Raw genomic sequence first — 7,638 nt, 5'->3', positions numbered from 1 at the left:
AAAAGAATCGCAGCCGCTCGAAAGCCAAGCCAGTATCCCGACCACGGAGTCCAGGAGGGCGGACACGTTAAGAGGGGCAGAGGCTTCTCCCGGGAGGGCTGGGGTCCTGCATGCGGAAGGAGGCGGGGGGGGGGGGGGGGGGGCGGCGGGCAATCTCGGCCCCCAGAGCACATTTCCCAAATAGCGGAACACCAGACTAAGGCCGCAGGACCGGCCTGGCACTTTGGGAGGCAGTGACCTGCGACGAGGCGGCCGGACAGTTCTCATCCCCATGCTCCACGCCGGCGCAGCCGGCATCCCCGCGGCGCCCGAAGGCAGGTACTAACCGGAGCAGAAAAACCGGAATTGAGTTGAGGGCTACACGAAGGGCTTCACGCCACAGGAAAAATCCACCATCACCCCGCCGAGTGTCCGCTGCCCGTGTGGCCCACGCGCGTGCGCAGAACGATCAACATACGGAAGCCCTTCGGGGGCGGAGAGAAGGTGGCGGAAGACTACCGGAAGCGGAAGCAGGGCAAGGCCGAACACCGGGAAGTCCTTTGGGGTGGGACCAAGATGGCAAAAGTGTGTCAGAAGTGCGGCGGAAGGTCAGCCTCCCCGAAGCGGCTTCTAAGCCCTCCAGGGGCGGGGACCAGGTGCCGGCGGCCTATCGGAAGCGAGGCAGAGGATGTGTAAGACCTTCCTCCACATCTTTCCAAACATACATTGCACTTACAGTGAGTCTACGCAGCGACACATTCAGCAGGCTATTTATATCGCTCTGCTTTTCTCCCCGCCAGGCCGGTCATATATCATGATAAGTCCATCAACATTTCTTCTGAGAAGGAGCAAAGTCCATTTTTATTTCCTCTGGGAGATGCTGGGACTAGGTTCATTTGCATGCAGTTCATTTGCATACGTCAAAAGTCCGGGTGGGCGTTCCAGCCGCCGCCATGTTCTGATGCCCCTCTTTGTCAAAGCCAAAATCTCCGAGTGGCCAGCCTGCCACTGCCTCTCTGACCTCATCTCCTGCACTCCTCCCCAGGGGCCACTCACCGCTAGCCACACGGGCCTCCTCGCTGCTCCGCAAACACACAGGCACACGCCAGCCTCAGGGCCTTTGCACTCGCGAGTCCCCCGGCCTCACACGCCCTCCCCGGGGTAGTCCCACCGCCGCTTCTCAGGGACACCTTTCCAGACCATGGTATTCAGACCCCGACACGCCCTGTCCTCCTTCCCAGTGTATTCTTCTCCAAGCTTACCAACACCCAAGGAGCCGAGGCACAGGCTTGAATCTCTGTGAAGCTGCTACGTAGAAAAAAATACCGAGGCCACAGCTGGAACGGCAGCTTCGTAAAGCTTGTACGTACACTCTGCGTCCCTAGAGTGCCGCCGCCGCCGGGCATCCCTAGAGTCGCGGAGAGGACAGAAGAATAAATAGCTTAGCGGACGGCCCCCGAGCGATTTGACCTACAGAGGAGGATGGCATTGAATACAGAATGACATGCACACCTACCACACCCACTAACTGAGATATGGCGAGGCCAAACTGGATTTTTATCTTGTCATTCGTGGGTGTTCCACAGGACGAACCCATCTTTCGTCGCCTCGAAATAAATCCTTAAACAAGCTATCTTCATGTTTTGCAATAAAGAACGGTTCAGCTTATCCTGTCTAACAAATTTTTAAAAGTTAGCGTACTGGCTTCTCTCCTACAAATAACTTTTAAAAGTTCGTCATCATTAGTGAACCAAACTATTAGTTAGGCTATTATTAATAGTACTTTTAAGGTGAAATATTAATACAATTCTTTGTGATCAATAAGGAACACTCCGGTTCAGATATGTTTTTAAGTTAAATCAGAGGACTCTCATGGAAATAGGCAGAGTTCCCTAAGAAGCACTCGGTACTCAGTACAGACTTATTTAACTTCCGAGTAACAGAAGCCTGTAAATGACCAGTTAGGGGGTTGCTTGACACAAAATTTCAAACCTAGAAAACATGTATGGGAGTAAAATAAACGTATCAACGGTAGATGTAAAATAAACGTGCTTTAATTTACATGTTTTTAGAAAAGATTTTATTGATGTATTTTTAGAGGGGAAGTGGGGAGAAGCAGAGGGGGAGAAACATCAGTGTGTGGTCACTTCTCATGCACCCACACTGACTGGGGACCTGGCCTGCAACCCAGGCCTGTGCCCTGACTGGGAATCGAACCAGCAACCCTTTAGTTCACTCAATCCACGGAGCCACACCAGCCAGACATACATGATTTTAATATACAAAGATATACGAAGTACATAGTAGGTGCTCACTTTGTTGAATGCATACACGAATGAATACACGAGTCCATACCATCTGACAATTCCCTTTTCTTTCCAATATTCGGAGTTTCATCGTCGGTCGCGAAACAACTTTCACCTAGTTGCAGAAATTTGCTATTAAGGACGATGAGGCATTAACCTGCGCTTCTTAAAATTGGAGACCTAGTCTTACTCAGATTTGAGTATGAAGAGAGGGGATAACAGCACGCTGGTTAAGAACACAGGATTTTCAGGTGGACGGCTTGGGTTCCTTCCAGCCTCTAACACCTGCTGTCTGACCTGAAAGCAAGTTACCTCCTTCTCTGCATATCAGTTTTGCCTTCTGTAAAACTGACCACGGTGAGGACGAAATAAAACTGTGCATGGAAGTGCCAGCACGGGGTCATTCTGATTATTCCACAAATGACTACTAGAGTAATGGTAACCGATAGACCTCCAAAGACACAAATACACAGAAATATTGCAACAAAAGCAGTCACTGCCTGCAGAGCTACTGATTCTGCCTGAAACCTCCCGGAGGGCCACTAAAGGTCGTTTCCCTACAGATCACCCGAGGAACGGAACCTTGCAAAATACGAGGGAAGAGCTTGTCTGTGGAACTGGGCATTCTCTGCACAGTACAGTGACAGTTCAATAAGAAGCTTTCCCAGAGTCTACACCCTTTAAAGCTAATAATGATAATTAGAAGAGCAACCTACTAATAGCACACAGATGACATATTTCAAAAAAAAAAAAAGTGAAGGGGTTCAAGCAGTGACGCACACTAAAAACAGTATAAGAACAAAAATAAGAAGGTATTGGACCAATAGTTAAAAATACAAACAACACGGGAGAAAAACTGGGACAACCGTAAAAGAACAACAATTTAAAACAAGACCAAAAAATTGCCAATAACAGGAGACAAAGTAAACTGGATACATAAAAGGTATAAATAAGAAACATGACATTAACACTCTGAGAGACTTAAGTTTTGGCTGTACAAATTCAATTTTAACTTTGAATATCATTTCTCTAGTACTGTCTCAAATTTGGGGAGTTAGAAGAATGATTTACCTAAAAAGTTTGGTGATTAAGGAAGGACAAAGGACTGCAAAGCTGAAAACCTTATTTTGAATACTTGGCACCACCACTCGTTTAGCTGTGAACCTGCACATGCCACAATATCCTAACCTACATCAATATGGATATCTATTGGCACAATGTCAATAATTGTTAAAAGTGTATGGCAAGAAATCTTCAGGTCATTATATTTGAATATTTTATGTATGTTTGAATTTTTTAATTCTAGAAAATTAATAAGAAAGGATAACTTCTGCTTTGCTGCCTCACTGTTGTGCAGAAAACATTAAATAAGCTATATTATCTTACTAAGGTAGTATCTAGGTAGTTTGCCATTCTTTTTTTTTTTTTTACCCCTGCTACGACTACTCACACTTAGTGTGCTGGGACAGACGTGCGCTCTGCACAGTCTCCCGCTGGCCTTACTCCTCGCTTTCGGGGTTCCTACAGCCACCCCGAAAGAGCACTGGGCCTGATGATGGGGTACATACGAAGCGTTTCTGGAAATCTGTTAGCTCTTCTGAAGCTCCATCCAGGAAGGCTGAGTCTATTAAAGATAGAAGCCTGTTAACCCTAGGCTCATTAACGCTAAACCTATCAACCCTGAGCCTAGCCATCTAGCCCTATCCGTACAATGGACTCGGTGAGCTTCCCTTAGCTGTAATTCCCAGAGTTCCCCACAGGAGGGCAGCACTGAGACAGACGGGGAGCCACAGCCGGCAAGCACACTGACAGGTTGATGGAAGAGTTCCTCTGGAGCGCACAGGAGCAGGTGAAGCGCGTTGAGTTCAGTGGACTTAAGTGGCTTCTTGGCAATCCCAGAGCCTGGCGTCCGAATCGAGAGGTGATGATTTTCACTTTCTAAAAAAGTCTGAGCACCATCAGATTAAGTAAATGTTGAGTTTACTATTGTAATTTGATACCGTAAACCTCTCCATAGAATTGCGGAGGACGTGTAAGACCTTCGGGAGCAGGACAGAGGACCCCGAAGTCCCGGGGGGGGGGGGGGGGCAGGGAAGGGGACGCGGCAGTTCTTCGGGGGCGGGGACAGGGTGGCGGAAGACTCCCGGAAGCGAGGCGAGGCCGAACACCCGGAAGACCTTCGGGGTGGGACCAAGATGGCGGGCAGGCTGCGTGGACCTTCTGGGGTTGGGCCTCGGCTGCGTGAGACCTTCTAGGGCGGGAACAAGATGGCGGGTCCGCGGGAAGCGGAAGTCCTCTGGGGTGGGACCGGGAGGGCGGAAGTGTCCCGGAAGTGCGGCGGAAGGTCAGACTTCCCGGAAGCGGCTCCTAAGTCCTCCAGGGGCGGGGGCGAGGTGCCGGAACTCTATCGGAGGATGTGTAAGGCCTTCGGGAGCAGGATAGAGGACCCCGAAGTGCCAGTGCGGGGCAGGGAAGGGGAAGCGGTAGTTCTAGTTCTTCGGGGGCGGGGACAGGGTGGCGGAAGACTCCCGGAAGCGGGGCGAGGCTGAACACCCGGAAGACCTTTGAAGAGGGACCAAAATGGCAGGCATACCGGAAGCAGGACAGGGTGCATAGACCTTCGGGGGTTAGGCATCGGCTGCGTGAGACCTTCTAGGGCTGGAACAAGACGGCGGGGTATGCCGGAAGCGGATGTCACCCGGAAGCCCTTTGGGGTGGGACCAGGAGGACGGAAGTGTCCCAGAAGTGTGGCGGGTGGTCAGACTTCACGGAAGCGGCTTCTAAGTTCTCCAGGGGCAGGGACGAGGTACCGAAACCCTATTGGAGGATGTATAAGACCTTCAGGAGCAGGACAGAGGACCCTGAAGTCCCACGGGGACAGGGAAGAGGACGCGGTAGTTCTTCGGAGGCGGGAACAGGGTGGCGGAAGACTCCCGGATGCGGGGCGAGGCCGAACACCCGGAAGACCTTCGGGGTGGGACCAAGATGGCGGGCCTACCGGAAGCGCGACAGGGTGCGTAGACCTTCAGGGGTTGTGCTTCGGTTGTGTGAGACCTTCAAGGGTGCGAACAAGATGGCGAAAGTGTCCCGGAAGTGTGGGATAAGGTCAGATTTCCCAGAAGCGGCTTCTAAGTCCTCCAGGGGCGGGGACGAGGTGCCGGCAGCCTATCGGAAGCGGGGTGGAGGATGTGTAAGACCTTCGGGAGCAGGATAGAGGATCCCAAAGTCCCACGGGGACAGGGAAGAGGACGGGGTAGTTCTTCGGGGGCGGGACAGAGTGCAGAGAGGAGAGCATTCCAGAGAGGGTGAGGGACAGACAGAGGGCGGTACAGAGGGGGGGGGTCCAGGACAGAGCATCAGCAACAAGGCAGTGGCGAGTTGCAGGTCAGAATGAAGAAAGTGGACTTTATTCTCAGGACGAGGGAAAGCAGGGGCTGATTCGGGTTTATATAGAAGATATTATGTGTGTGTGTGTGTGTGTGTGTGTGTGTGTGTGTGTAGCGGGGTGGAGGGGTGTCCTCTTAAAGCAAAAGAATACGACAGTCGTCATCGGCAGCCGTCCGTCTCGAGAGACGATGGTGTAGCTTCTCTAGAGTCTATCTGCACCGCCGAGAATGGCTGTGGAGTCTGACTCGGGAGTGACATGGTAGTATCTGTCTCCCGTGTTGAATCAACATCTTGCGATGACGCTGAAGCTACAGAGCCTGGGCAGGGTGATATGGAGGGTCTGCTGTTGCCCATACAGCAGACCCCCCCTCTCTTCGCAGCTTAAGGGTCCAAGGGAAAGACGGAGTCAATACAGCTTGGCTTCAGGTGCGCCGCAGGAGTTGCCGGTGTTGACTACAATGTCAAACCGCCTTAGGGACTCCGGCTCCGGATTTTCTGTCGGGGTTTACTCCCTTAGCCTTTCCCCTGAAGAGGTATGCCGCAAGGCAGCGGAGGTTTTTTGGAGTCAGAGTTTTCCTTCTCAGTACAAATGCAAAATTGGGTATCAAATTGAAAATCAGAATGAGAAACCTCACCAAATCACCGCAGTGGTTCGATGAGCTGACATACCCCTAAGGCATCCCCCGGCGTTTCCGGCATCACGAGACCTGAATCCCCAGATGGTAACTGCACACACCTTAAGGATGAAGTTTGCCACAGACGAGCTTCTGACTTGGCCCATGTCAGGCCCTGTTCCTCTCCCACTGTCCGCGAACTTCCAACGATGGTGACAACTTCTGTTCCTATGCCTTCCTGTCACTATACTGGGTATGCAGGCTCAGCGGGTGGGTGAGGAACACGTCCGGAGATCCATTTCGACCCTGAGGTGAGTAACAATAACCTCACTACACATGGAAGTATCTGCAAACGAGTATGTTCCGCTGCAGAAACAGACGGTAGCGCTTATTAATTGTAGGTAAAAGACCTTACTTTTGCAGACTTTACAAAAAGCACGAGCACAGAACACATTGTGAGGGTCCCTTCCCAGGCCTCGGAAGTGAGGGGTCTTGAAGCTTAAGCTTCACCCACTTCGCAGCAGATCTGTGAAATTCTCGGAAGGGGAACCGACGGAAGGGTTAAATGTGCTCTGAGGAGAGCTGGAGGGGACAAGTGTGAGAGGCTGGCACTGGGGCGGTGGCCCTGGAGCCTTCCTGGGCTGAGACCAGGTGCCCCCCCCCCGCCCCCCCAGGCTGCTTCACTGGTAGGGAAGCACTCAAGGTGATTCTAACATGCAGCAAATGGAGCCTCAAACATTTGTGCAGAGCTTGTTAAAACAGACGTCTGGGCTCTACTCCAAGATTTTTCTTCATTCTGTGGGTCTGGGACGGGACACCAGAATCTGCACGGCTGTGGATTCGGCGCCGCTGCAGGTGAGAACGCCCCGCAGCGCCACGGTCAGAGGCCTCGAAGGAAGCAGCAGCAAACCTAAGCGGAGCCCCCCCCCCCAGCCAAGACTGACTGCTCTCGTCTGCGGTCCCTTTTCCTCTGTGGCCATAATCTCTCCTGCACGGGACCTGCCACGCGCCTGCCGTGGGCCTGCCGCGGCATCTGCGGCCGTCTTCCCTCCACCCATCTGGTCTGGGTTGGCTCAGCCCACGGTCGTTCTTAAACCAACCGCTGGAGACGGAGAGAGGGCACACCTGGCTACCCCCAGGGATGTGCCACCTGGGGCAGAGGAACAGACAAACGCATTGTAAGAACCGTAGGTAAGGGGAAAGGTGAACTCGAGTTCTCTCTCGGGAGTAGAGGGGGAGAGAGAAATGGGATCTGAGGGATCCGGAGGTGCTCAGAAGCACTGATGACTGATTACTGTAGTGGGTGCAGGGCTTGCACTGTAAACGGGCCTTTCACGTTTTATCAGAGCGGT

Source organism: Furipterus horrens, unplaced genomic scaffold, assembly GCF_987537825.1.
Source record: "Furipterus horrens unplaced genomic scaffold, mFurHor1.1.pri manual_scaffold_12, whole genome shotgun sequence".
Classification (NCBI taxonomy): Eukaryota; Metazoa; Chordata; class Mammalia; order Chiroptera; family Furipteridae; genus Furipterus; species Furipterus horrens.
Note: the sequence above shows the minus strand (reverse complement) of the source record.